We start from the raw sequence: 15,152 nt of genomic DNA, 5'->3' as shown, positions 1-15,152 counted from the left end.
AAAATACGAAAATTTGAGATAATTTTTCTACTGTATGTTTCTAGTAAATGGACATTCATACCAAAACTATAGCTGACACTTTTTCGGCTTCTTTTTTGTATTTTTGCTCACACTTTGAAGGACATTATAGGCCAAATAGCGCTTATTTTCGTAAAGCCACTTGGTCACAATTCAAGAATCAAATTTTCAAAATAAGCTCATATAGCTCTTGAAGTATTTGAAGTAGGTTTTCAAAATGGCAATTTTTGTTCTACATGCTGTTAGTTCAAGTAAAAACAGAAGAAAAATTAAAGTTTTTAACATTAGGTTTATTTCGATAGTGAAAGGGAATTAGTCCTCCGAATTTGATTAAAAAGTTAATTGTATCAATTAATTTTTTAATTAAAAATTTAAAAATTTTCAATCATTGACTTAATTAACTTAATGTTTCTATCATGATTAAAAAGTTAATTGTATCAATTAATTTATTAATTGAAAATATTTTCAACTTCAATTAACTTTTTAATTGGAAATATTTTGGTGATATTTTTTTCTGTGTACAAACGGAATGACAAATTTAATATATATAATATCACGTTCTCCTTAGCTCTTTCCAGTCTAACATTTTTGTTTGTGCATTGGTGAGCTGTCGTTTTAACCCTAAGCTCATTTTTATACCCTAAACCACCTAATAAATATTTGAGTGAACTTTCATGTAATCGAACAAAATAAAAATTACAAAAATTGAAAGTTTTTGGGCCAAGGAATTTTTTTTAAATTCCAATTTTTCGGAAATTAAAAATATGAATTGAAACCTTTAAAGGTTGGCAAAAAAAGCGTTATTTTTTAATTTATATATTTCTCAGCAGTTTACCGGTAGGATTTTATAAATAAAGTGAAACGAAATTAAAATGATTTTGAAACCTTTTACAGTTAGTTAGTGAACGCATTTGGCTTTTTGGAAAACATATCAGCTTATTAATCGGTGCTTTGCCAAATGAGAATTTTTTAAAACAAAATGTTTTCTTTTTAAAAAATTGTCGATTTTGGGATGAGAAGAACTCATGTACTGCTTGACCAAAAAGACCGATAGTAGCTTAATCCGTATCCTTATTTTGTGTTCTATAAGAAACAAGCAAAAAACCTTTGGGAGAAGTCAAGAAAAAAGAAGTATATACGGCCGTAAGTTCGGCCAGGCCGAATCTTATGTACCCTCCACCATGGATTGCGTAGAAACTTCTACGAAAGACTGTCATCCACAAATTTCAACTCACATGGTTGTTAAATACCATATACTACCACTACTTACCAAATTTCAACCAGATCGGATGAATTTTGCTTCTCCAAAAGGCACCGGAGGTCAAATCTGGGGATCGGTTTATATGGGAGCTATATATAATTATGAACTGATAGGAACCAATTTCTGCATGGTTGTTGGATACCATATACTAACATCACGTACCAAATTTCAACCGAATGGGAAGAATTTTGCTCTTCCAAGGTGCTCCGGAGGTCAAATCTGGTGATCGTTTATATGGGGCCTATATATAATTATGGACCGATATTGACCAATTTTTGCATGGGTGTTTGAGGCCATATATTAACATCAAGTACCAAATTTCAACTGAATCAGATGAATTTTGGTCTTCCAAGGTGCTCCGGAGTTCAAATCTGGTGATCGGTTTATATGGGGGCTATATATAATTATGGACCGATATGGACCAATTTTTGCATGATCATTAGAGACCATATACTAACATCATGTACCAAATTTCAGACGGATTGGATGAAATTTGTTTCTCTTAGAGGCTCTGCAGGCCAAATCGGGGGATCGGTTTATATGGAGGCTATATATAATTATGGACCGATGTGGACCAATTTTTGCATGGTTGTTAGAGACCATATACTAACACCATGTACCAAATTTCAGCCGGATCGGATGAACTTTGCTTCTCTTAGAGGGTCTGAAAGCCAAATATGGGGGTCCGTTTATATGGGGGCTATACGTAAAAGTGGACCGATATGGCCCATTTGCAATACCATCTGACCTACATCAATAACAACTACTTGTGCCAAGTTTCAAGTCGATAGCTTGTTTCGTTCGAAAGTTAGCGTGATTTCAACAGACGGACGGACGGACATGCTCAGATCGACTCAGAATTTCACCACGACCCAGAATATATATACTTTATGGGGTCTTAGAGCAATATTTCGATGTGTTACAAACGGAATGACAAAGTTAATATACCCCCATCCTATGGTGGAGGGTATAAAAAGATTAAGTTAGGTGGCAGCCCGATGTATCAGGCTCACTTAGACTATTCAGTCCATTGTGATACCACATTGGTGAACTTCTCTCTTATCACTGAGTGCTGCCCGATTCCATGTTAAGCTCAATGACAAGGGACCTCCTTTTTATAGCCGAGTCCGAACGGCGTTCCACATTGCAGTGAAACCACTTAGAGAAGCTTTGAAACCCTCAGAAATGTCACCAGCATTACTGAGGTGGGATAATCCACCGCTGAAAAACTTTTTGGTGTTCGGTCGAAGCAGGAATCGAACCCACGACCTTGTGTGTGCAAGGCGGGCATGCTAACCACGGTGGCTGAGGTGGGATAATCCACCGCTTTTTGGGGTTCGGTCGAAGCAGGGGTGGAACCTTTGTACGACCGTTTGTATGCAAGGCGGGCATGCTAAACATTTCACCATAATGATTCCCTTCAATTCTGATTGAATTAAGAATTCTGATAGTAGATGGAACCAAATAATTCGGTTGGCAAAGATATTGGTTGTCATAACAAATTTGTTTTCTGTAAGTGCACACCATTAGCACCGACGGTGCTTGAGTTCTGGTGGCTAATGGAAGGTGGAAATTTTCAGCAGTCCTTTTTGGTAAGTAAATCCCATAATTTAGTTTGTTCACAATCTGCTCACTTTGAAATGCCTTCTTATCGGCAGTAGCCAGTTACCAAATTCGGTAACTGGCTACTTTCGCGCAAGCGAAGCAACTGCTTGTGCATCGGTGAGTTCTTGCACTTCTGGAACTTTAATGGCGTTTGCCAGCCAATATATTGCATCCGTTCAGCCCACGAGCAAGTTATATACAACTGCAATGAAAACTGGCTTTCACTTTTTGGATAATTTCTGATGTTCTTACCACTTTTTGGATGCGATATATCACTGCCAGTATTACGTAATGAGCAATGGTACAAACGATTTATTCACATTTAAATTGTGGAGGGTTCTAACTATAGCCACTTGTTGTTTTCCAGCCAAATATAGAGTTATAACACTACCACGCTTGAATTCGATGACGAATTACTTTATTTCTGAATGCAACAGATCAAAATACGTTTGTAAGCTTGTACATAATAAAGTGAACTGTCGCTGGGATAAATCTGTCAATTGTTGAAATACATATAAGCCGCACTGTAGGTAGTTATAAAAGTCTATGGTTGGGAGTACAAAGAGCGTTCAGTAAATAAGAGGCAGCCCTGTGCTGTAAAAATGGGCCAACGGCGCACAGTGGTCCCAATCCAATTTTTGGAAATAATTCTGCAATTTTTGAGCGGATAAAGATATCAACATAATTGCTCTGTGCGTAAGCTGAGGCATTGGTGAGTTTGTTTGTCGCCAGTGGGTCAAATCCGAATTATGAATCAATTTCGATGATTTTTTCTTTACTGGATTGAACTTGTATAGACACTTTTTTTAAACACTATTTTGGTAAAAAACAAGCCAAGCGAATTATTTTACAATTTATAAAGGATTGTGAAAAAAATAAAAATTCATTATATTACTGACATTTCAAATTAAAGGTACACCAAGAAAAAAGTGCCTTCGGAACTAAAGGAAAAAATGTTCATCAATTTAGTTTAGCCAATTTATTTCCATTACGTTAAATTTTTGTTTAAAATAATAAAATTTACTTGCTTCAGTAAAAAAAATCCTAAACTTAAAGCAGTTAGGAATAGTTCATTAACTAGAATAAGGCATGGAATTTTACTAATACTGTTTCCTTGGCTGGGTATAAGAATTTACTACTGAACAAGAAAATTTTATTCACTGGCAACAAAGCATTCGTAAATATAAAAAAAATATGAACTAAAACCAAGATTCCTCAAATTTAATAAAATTTCTTACAAAATGATAATTCATACGAATAACACTTGGCATAGAAAAATATTTCAGTTCATTCGTACTAAGAAGTACTCAATCCTTTCAAAACTTAAGGAAACATACTTGTCAGAATATAGGAAATTTTCCTATATCTCTTTTGTCTACCTGTAATCGATATATTTGCGCGTGGGCTTTTTTTAGTTGGAATCGCGTTGTTATGGTATACGGAGGGATTGTTAAAAAAGAATATAGTAAAATAATATAATAAATAACAAATAAAATATATAAAATATTTGTTATTTTAAATTAGTGAGAAAAAAATTACGTTCGTGATGGTGTATAAAGAAAGAAAACAGAATAACAACCCCTTCATTCGTCTTCATTTTGGAATCTTCAATTACAGGTAACATTTAGTGACGCTAACCTTTTGTGAAAAAATTGGTTTATGATTTTTATACCCTGCGCCACACTGTGGAACAGGGTATTATAAGTTAGTGCATATGTTTGCAACACCCAGAAGGAGACGAAATAGACACATGGTGTCTTTGGCAAAAATGCTAAGGGTGGGCTCCTGAGTCGATATAGCGATGTCCGTCTGTCCGTGAACACATTTTTGTAATCAAAGTCTAGGTCGCAGTTTTAGTCCAATCGACTTAAAATTTGGCACAAGTATGTGTTTTGGCTCAGAATAGATCCCTATTGATTTTGGAAGAAATCGGTTCAGATTTAGATATAGCTCCCATATATATATATATATATTTCACCCGATACACCCTCAAAAAAAATCGCTTCTTTAACATATGTTCCAAACATATTTTGCAGGAAGCACATATATTATTGGATACTGCCGAAACATTAATATGTTTGTTTTATGTGAACATATTATATGCTTGGAAGCATTTTGAGCCCAAAATTATTATATGCTTGGAAGAATTTTTCCCAAAGACGATTGTGCTCATTCCCTAACATATCCGTTATTTTCACTTCCACGAAATATATTTGTTCTTGGCACCTTTTTCTGTAATACAAATAATGTTAAAGAAATTATTCACTTTTATAATTTTTTTAAATTTTACCTTTCGCCTACACGGAGAATCGAACCGAGGACCATACAATTTGTAAGCCAACACACTATCCACTGGGCTACGTAGCTGTTATGGTCACCAGCAGATAATTATCGTTATAAGTTACATTTATATAGCATAGTTTGCAGCGCCCACGAGCCCATGCAAACATAACATTATTTGCCACGTGGAGCAGTGGTTAGCATGTCTGCCTTGCATGCAAAGGGTCAAGGGTTCAATCCCTGCTCCGACCGAACACTTTTTTTTTAATTTACATTAAATTTTTAATTTATATTAAATTTAATTTATATTAAATTTTTATAATGAATCTTCGAAATGTGGGTTATTAAAGATTTATAGTCAGTAACAGTGCTTGATATAAGCGAAATTGACTGATTTTTGGATAAAATATTATTTTTTTATTACAAAAATAACAATTTTGTAACAAAAAACTGTTTTTGGTACAAAACTTTAAAATGTGGAAAACTTACTTTTACAAAACTTTTTCTTTAATAATTCATTTTAAAGAAAATAAACTTTTTAAATTGTTTTAGCTGCAAAACTCGAACTTAATGCCCGCTTTTATATTTGACGGTGTCCGTCAACTCCTCGTGGACTACTTATTAATAAAGAGGAACTAAACTTTGTTTTTATACATTTTACTGTGTAATTTTTCACTATTTCCTCCTTATTTCATTTTACTGTCCCAACTCTAAAAAGGGTATAGTGCCCTTTCGTTATTTTTATGAAGACCCCTGATTTCTTTTAACGAACCAAGAAAAAATTGTGCCCATAATACCAAAATGATAAACAAAACACATGTCCACACATACATAAAATGCTGCTCTCAAGGCGAAAACATATGCTGTTTGTTTTTCAAATGTCTATTCTTTTGGTTCCGAATGTCCATTCTCTTTATTCAAATTAAATAATATTTAGACTTAAGCATATCAAATGTTTGGCCTTATCATAAAACATTTTTCCGAAACAACATACAAGCGGTTTCACAGAAATTGTTCTCTTTTTATTCTTTCGCTGTGTTATGTTGATATCTTTTGTCAACTCTCCCGATTTCCATTTCTATTTCTTTCATACTCTCTCTATTTCTCTCTGTCGCTTTGAATAAAATATCACAACATATGTATGTTTAGTCGAAATTTGTAAATTTATATATGTTTGCATTCACACATATGATTTTTATGAAACATTCATGCCCCAAACATAATATATTCTAACATATTAACATAGATGTGCCAAACATTTAGTATTAGTATAGGAACATTACATGTTTGCACTTAAATATATTGTGTTTTAAAATTGTGCCCGAAACACATTTTGTTTATATCGGAACATATGAAAAACATATTTTTCTAAGAGTGTATGGACTTATATGCTGGGGCCATATAAGTCCATATATCGCCAGAGTTTTACCCTAATTTACTTAAAATTTTGCACAAGAAGAACAATTAGTACTATAGTCAAATGTGCCCAATTTTATTGAAATCGGTTCAGATTTAGATATAGCTCCCATATATATCTTTCGCCCGATATGGACTAATACGGTCCCAGAAGCCAGAGTTTTACCCCAATTTGGTTGAAATTTTGCACAGGGAGTAGAATTAGCATTGTAGCTATGCGTGCCAAATTTGGTTGAAATCGGTTCAGATTTAGATATAGCTCCCATATATGGCTTTCGCCCGATTTACACTCATATGACCACAGAGGCCAATTTTTTGGTCCGATTTAGTTGAAATTTTGCACAGGGAGTAGAATTAGGATTGTAGCTGTGCGTGCCAAATTTGGTTGAAATCGGTTCAGATTTAGATATAGCTCCCATATATAGCTTTCGCCCGATTTACACTCATATGACCACAGAGGCCAATTTTTTGGTCCGATTTAGTTGAAATTTTGCACAGGGAGTAGAATTAGCATTTTTGCTATGCGTGCCAAATTTGGTTGAAATCGGTTCCGATTTAGATATAGCTCCCATATATATGTTTTTCTGATTTCGAAAAAAAATGGCCAAAATACCAACATTTTCCTTGTAAAATCGCCACTGCTTAGTCGAAAAGTTGTAAAAGTGACTCTAATTTTCCTAAACTTCTACTACATGTATATCGAGCGATAAATCATAAATAAACTTTTTCGAAGTTTCCTGAAAATTGCTTCAGATTTAAACGTTTTCCATATTTTTTTACTAACATTGTGTTCCACCCTAGTGCATTAGCCGACTTAAATTTTGAGTCTATAGATTTTGTAGAAGTCTATCAAATTCTTCCAGATCGAGTGATATTTAAATGTATGTATTTGGGACAAACGTTTATATATAGCCCCCAACACATTTGACGAATGTGACATGGTATCGAAAATTTAGATCTACAAAGTGGTGCAGGGTATAATATAGTCGGCACCGCCCGACTTTAGACTTTCCTTACTTGTTTTATTTGTTGTAGATATTGAAATTGTAAAAGGAGGACAAACTCGTTACGCATCAACTTATTAAAAGTGAAAGGTACAAGAAGAAGGAAAAATGCGTTTTACAGTTGATGACATTACATGCACCCTCAAAAAAAATCGCTTCTCTAACATATGTTCCAAACATATTTTGCAGGAAACACATATATTATTGGATACTGCAGAAACATTAATATGTTTGTTTTATGTGAGCATATTATATGTTTGGAAGCATTTTGAGTCCAAAAATAGTATATGCTTGGAAGAATTCCCCAAAGAAGATTGTGCTCATTCCCTCACATAATTTTCACTTCCACGAAATTGTTGAGTTCTTCGCATCTTTTTTTGTCATTCCGCTTGTAACACATCGAAATATTGCTCTCAGACCCCATAAAGTATATATATTCTGGGTCGTGGTGAAATTCTGAGTCGATCTGAGCATGTCTGTCCGTCCGTCTGTTGAAATCACGCTAACTTCCGAACGAAACAAGCTATCGACTTGAAACTTGGCACAAGTAGTTATTATTGATGTAGGTCGGATGGTATTGCAAATGGGTCATATCGGTCCACTTTTATGTATAGCCCCCATATAAACGGACCCCAAATTTGGCTTGCGAGGCCTCTAAGAGAAGCAAATTTCATCCGATCCGGCTGAAATTTGGTACATGGTGTTAGTATATGGTCTCTAACAACCATGCAAAAATTGGTCCATATCGGTCCATAATTATATATAACCCCCATATAAACCGATCCCCAGATTTGACCTCCGGAGCCTCTTGGAAGACCAACATTTATCTGATTCAGTTGAAATTTGGTACGTGATGTTAATATATGGCCTCAAACACCCGTGCAAAAATTGGTCGATATCGGTCCATAATTATATATAGGCCCCATATAAACCGATCCCCAGATTTGACCTCCGGAGCACCTTGGAAGAGCAAAATTCTTCCCATTCGGTTGAAATTTGGTACGTGATGTTAGTATAGGGTATCCAACAACCATGCAGGAATTGGTTCCTATCAGTCCATAATAATATATAGCTCCCATATAAACCCTAGATTTGACCTCCGGTGCCTTTTGGAGAAGCAAAATTCATCCGATCTGGTTGAAATTTGGTACGTGGTGGTAGTATATGATATTTAACAACCATGTGTGTTGAAATTTGTGGATGACAGTCTTTCGTAGAAGTTTCTACGCAATCCATGGTGGAGGGTACATAAGATTCGGCCTGGCCGAACTTACGGCCGTATATACTTGTTCTGTAATACAAATATGCTGTTTTTTTTTATTCAAATGTCTATTCTCTTGGTTCCGAATGTCTATTCTCTTTATTCCGAATACTCATTCTAATATTCAAATTAAATAGTAATTAGTCTTAAGCATATAAAATTTTTGGCCTTATCGTGAAACAGTTTTCCGAAACAACATACAAGCGGTTTCACAGAAATTGCTCTCATTTCATTCTCTCGCTGTGTTATGTTGATGTCTTTTTATTCAACCCTCCCGGTTTCCATCTCTATTTATTTCTCTATACTAACTCTCTCTCTCTCTGTCGCTCTCTGAATAAAGTATCACAACATATATATGTTTACTCGAAATTTGTAAATTTATATATGTTTACATTCACACATATTATTTTTATGAAACATTCATGCCCCAAACATAATATATTCTAACATATTAACATATGTGTCCCAAACATTTTGTGTTAGTTTAGGAACATTACATGTTTCCACTTAAATATATTGTGTTTAAAAATTGTGCCCGAAACACCTTTTGTTTATATCGGAACATATGAAAAACATATTTTTCTAACAGTGTGGAAATTGGAAATAGTGGAATAATACACTAATATTTCAAGGCCAGTCGATGCTGTTGATTCTTAATAAATATATTTAATATATTAATAAAACGTGTATTTTTTTGAAGAAAAAATTGCCTATATAAATAAATAAAATTGTATTTAAAAACGAAGGTAAGCAGTTCTAAGTTTGATGTAAAAAGGTTTACCACAAATATCTAAGATTTGTCCAAATGAATGAAAAAAGTTCAATAAAATCATTCCATATATGAATTCAATTCAGTTAAATTTTTTCCTTCTGTAGTAAAGTGGTACATAAATATAGGAAAATATTAACTAATATATGGAATGCATTCTACCTAATTTCAACAAAAATCACATCGTTCAAAAAAAAAAAAATAAAAATGTCTTTGGAGCTATACGAAGTTCAATTTTCTTCACAATTAGTTCATTTTAACTTAAAGAAGGGGTCACTTTTTTCTGGGTGTAGTTTTATTAAAGAATCCTTATACTTGTGAAAACCTACATATCTTATTTATCACCTCTAATCTTGGTTTCTACCTGTGAAATATGAATTTTGTCTCTAAACATTAAAACAGTTCAATATAAAGCAGCCAAACTAACTCAAATGATGTGCAGTTTCTTGTTCCTATAGATTTCGGCAAGATTTTACAGGAATAAGTTTGTTCACTCAAAAAAAAAGTGAACTCTCTATTTCACTAAATCCAATTTAACTTAATTTTAGTTCATGGAATTATTATGTTTAGAGAAAATTTTCTTTACTCTAATAATTTTTTGTGTACGTTAGTTAAATAAACTAAACCCGAGGAAAAAAAAAATATACTCCAATGAAGCATAAAGATGAACTAAATTCATGTCTTCCAGAAAATAGTTCAGCATTTCTTTAAATTTGTAAATTTTACCAAAAATGCGTCCATCATGAACTTCGTATGTCACTAAAGACATTCTTGCAATTTTGAACACCAAGTTTTTCCTTCAAACTACAAATTTTTCTTTAACATGTGAAAAAACTTAGTTATATCTAATAAATTTTCTTGAATTTGTCGAAAAATATGTACTTGTTTTTATGACATCGGCGTGATGCCAACGTTTGTAATACTGTTTAGTTAAAATTTTCTACAAATATTCAAAATTTTCTAAAATTAACCGAAAGTTTTCTTCCTGGTGGGTTCACTGCTTTTTTCAGTGTTTCATTTATTATTTTGTTTATTTAAGGAAAAGTAATCGCGAAAATAAAGTGGTTTTCAACTCGAAAACGGAACATAGGTTAGGTGGCAGCCCGATGTCTCAAGCTCACTTAAACTATTCAGTCCCTTGTGATACCACATTGGTGAACATTGGAACATAGCACCCACCCTTAAATAGAAACAAGTAAGGAAAGTGTAAAGTCGGGCGGGGCCGACTATATTATACCCTGCACCACTTTGTAGATATAAATTTTCGATACTATATCACATCCGTGTTGGGGGCTATATATAAAGGTTTGTCCCAAATACATACATTTAAATATCACTCAATCTCGACAGAATTAGATAGACTTCTACAAAATCTATAGACTCAAAATTTAAGTCGGCTAATGCACTAGGGTGGAACACAATGTTAGTAAAAAATATGGGAAACATTTAAATCTGAAGCAATTTTAAGGAAACTTTGCAAAAGTTTATTTATGATTTATCGCCCGATATATATGTATTAGAAGTTTAGGAAAATTAGAGTCATTTTTAAAACTTTTCGACTAAGCAGTGGCGATTTAACAAGGAAAATGTTGGTATTTTGATCATTATTGTCGAAATCAGAAAAACATATATATGGGAGCTATATCTAAATCTGAACCGATTTCAACCAAATTTGGCACGCACAGCTACAATGCTAATTCTACTCCCTGTGCAAAAGTTCAACTAAATCGGATTTAAAAATTGGCCTCTGTGGTCATATGAGTGTAAATCGGGCGAAAGCTATATATGGGAGATATATCTAATACTGAACCGATTTCAACCAAATTTGGCATGCATAGCTACAATGCTAATTCTATTCCCTGTGCAAAATTTCAATTAAATCGGAGTAAAAGATTGGCCACTGTGGTCATATGTGTGTAAATCGGGCGAACGATATATATGGGAACTATATCTAAATCTGAACCGATTTCAATAAAATTTGGCACACTTGACTACACTACTAATTGTACTCCTAGTGCAAAATTTCAACCAAATTCGGGTAAAAATCTGGCTTCTGGGACCGTATTAGTCCATATCGGGCGAAAGATATATATGGGAGCTATATCTAAAACTGAACCGATTTCTTCCAAAATCAATAGGGTTTTATTCTGAGCCAAAACACATACTTGTGCCAAATTTGAAGTCGATTCGACTAAAACTGCGACCTAGACTTTGATTACAAAAGTGTGTTCACGGACAGACGGACATGACTATATCGACTCAGGAGCCCACCCTGAGCATTTTTGCCAAAGACACCATGTGTCTAACAGGGTGGCTGATAAGTCCCCGGCCTATCAAAGAAAAACTCATTTATTTGTCCAAATTCGTTTTTATTATTCAACATAGTTCTCTTCAAGAGCGATACAACGATTATAACGACCTTCCAATTTTTTTAACCATTTTGGTAGTACTCCTTCGGTTTTGCATCAAAATAGGCCTCAGTTTCGACGATCACCTCTTCATTGCAGCCAAATTTTTTCCCTGCGAGCATCCTTTTGAGGTCTGAGAACAAGAAAAAGTCGCGGGGGGCCAGATCTGGAGAATACGGTGGGTGGGGAAGCAATTCGAAGCCCAATTCATGAATTTTTGCCATCGTTCTCAATGACTTGTGGCACGGTGCGTTGTCTTGGTGGAACAACACTTTTTTCTTCTTCATATGGGCCATTTTGCCTCGATTTCGACCTTCAAACGCTCTAATAACTCCATATAATAGCCACTGTTGATGGTTTTTCCCTTCTCAAGATAATCGATAAAAATTATTCCATGCGCATCCAAAAAAACAGAGGCCATTACATTGCAAGCGGACTTTTGAGCCTTTCCACGCTTCGGAGACGGTTCACCGGTCGCTGTTGGATTGGACTCAGGAGTGTAGTAATGGAGCCATGTTTCATCCATTGTCACATATCGACGGAAAAACTCGGGTGTATTATGAGTTAACAGCTGCAAACACCGCTCAGAATCATCAACACGTTGTTGTTTTTGGTCAACTGTGAGCTGGCGCGGCACCCATTTTGCACAGAGCTTCCGCATATCCAAATATTGATGAATGATATGACCAACACGTTCCTTTGATATCTTTAAGGCCTCTGCTATCTCGATCAACTTCATTTTACGGTCATTCAAAATCATTTTGTGGATTTTTTTATGTTTTCGTCGGTAACCACCTCTTTCGGGCATCCACTGCGTTCACCGTCCTCCGTGCTCATTTCACCACGCTAGAATCTTGCATACCAATCAATTATTGTTGATTTCCCTGGGGCAGAGTCCGGAAACTCATTATCAAGCCAAGTTTTTGCTTCCACCGTGTTTTTCCCTTCAGAAAACCGTATTTTATCAAAACACGAAATTCCTTTTTTTCCATTTTTTCACAATAACAAAAGTTGCTTCACAAAAGACGCTCTATCTCATAAACTAATTGACTTGCATACGTCAAAATTTGACACGAATCATTTGAAGGTTGGTACTATATAAAAATAATATGCATTTAATACTAGCGACGCCATCTATGTGTTAGAGCTAGAGGTGTGCACGTGACACGAAATTGTCGTGACTCACGAAAATTTTCGTGATTCGTGCATGAGTCGTGAGTCACGCTCATGACAACAGCGTGAGTGTGCGTGAGCGTGATTAACAAACCAAAATGTCGTGCGTGAGCGTGAGTAACGAAAATAATATCTTCGTGAGTGTGCGTGAGTAACGAATTACACTCACGAAAATATTCCTGCTCACCAACATAAAACCCTTAAGAGTTAAATTCAATTACAATTTTAGTGACACCTGGGATGTTAAGAGTTTAATAACACTCTCGATTTTAATAATGCTCATGTTTTCAGACACTTCGGTAAGGTAAATTAATCATAAAATTATTCGTGAGTCACGATATTTTTCGTGAGTCACGGTATTTTTCGTAAGTCACGACGTTTTCGTGCGTGAGTGTGCGTGAGTACAAATTTTCTTTTCGTGAGTGTGTGTGAGTCCTACCAAAAAATATCGTGCGTGAGTATGATTTTTCAGTCGTGAGTGTGCGTGAGCGTGAGTAAACTATTACTCACGTGCACACCTCTAGTCAGAGCGGGGACTTATCAGCCAACCTGTTATCTCGTCTCCTTCTGGAGATTTTCTTATAATAACTTATAATACCCTGTTCCACAGTGTGGCGCAGGGTATAAAAAACGTTTCACTTGATTTGGACAACGTTGCATTGGAAAAAAGGTTTTATTTGATTTGCAAAATAATTCATATCTTATTAGGTCGTAGGGGGAAGTTTCCATCTTGCATAAATAATCTGCGTTGAGCATTTTTATGAACTCTCCAATTTCTTCGTAGACAGTTTCACTGTGTAGCGATGAAGTAGGGTACCTCCAATGCTTTTTATTTATTATTTTTAGACATTTGTTCTGAATAATTTGCAGCTTATTAAAATAGGTCTAATAATGCCTTTGAATAGTAGATTCTTGTTTCTGAAATCAAGAAAAGATTTTCTTCTAAGTAGCGGCCATAGAGCCCTCAGCGTTTTCAAGGACTTATTTCGAATGTCTTCGATGTGTTTTGCAAATGTTAGTTTTTTTGTAAATTGTTAGGTACTTGACATCATCCGCAATTTCTATAGTTTCATCTCCCAGTTTGAACCGACGATTAGGTTTTCTTCTAGGAGATTTGTTGTAGGGAAAAATTATCGCCTGTGTTTTGCTTGGGTTCATTTTAATCCTCCATTTTGTAAAGTATTTATTACAAATTGCCAGACCTTTCTCCATTTTCATCATCAACGCCTTAGTTACTTTAAAAGAATAGTGCTTAATAAAACGAAATCGAATAATTCTAAATCAAGTAACAAACTGATTTTCTTTGTAATATTTTTTTCGCAGTAAAAAAAGAGTAACAAAAGGAAATAATTTTTTTGTTTGTTGATTTTAGTTCATATATCGAAAAATAATTAAATAAAAGTCAAGAACATTTATGTAATTTAAAAAAAAATTACCCTAACAATAACTATCCTATATTAAAAATAAGTAAAATTGACTTTAGAGACTTTATTTATCTATTTTTGGTTATTGGCTGTCAAATTTAGTACGATTTCCCCCCTACCATTTGTATATCTTAGGATTTACATTTGAATTCACTGTGAATTGTAAACAAATTTTGATTTTGTTTTTAGTCCTAATTCTGCTGACTAAACATTATTTGTGTAGTTGTGAAAAATCCTATCGATTTTCTATGGAATATGGAAATGTAGCAGCTGTAGGATGGACATGTTAAACGCCAAAGAAATAATATCGCTTAAGGCCGAAGGTTTTTCCAATGCGCACGCATTTATTTTGTATTTATAGGTAAACAAGTATAAGAAGAAGAAGCATTACGAGGACGAAAAAGAAAATCACAATTCCATTACATTGGGGATAATAAAATGTTTTCTCTCACCCTTATCTATATGGGCTTGTGTGTATGTCCCTGTGATTTTGGTTTTCTACTTTAGCTAAAACTCTCATTGGCTTTCTCTCC

This window comes from Haematobia irritans, chromosome 4 (genome assembly GCF_050003625.1).
Source record: "Haematobia irritans isolate KBUSLIRL chromosome 4, ASM5000362v1, whole genome shotgun sequence".
Lineage (NCBI taxonomy): Eukaryota > Metazoa > Arthropoda > Insecta > Diptera > Muscidae > Haematobia > Haematobia irritans.
Note: the sequence above shows the minus strand (reverse complement) of the source record.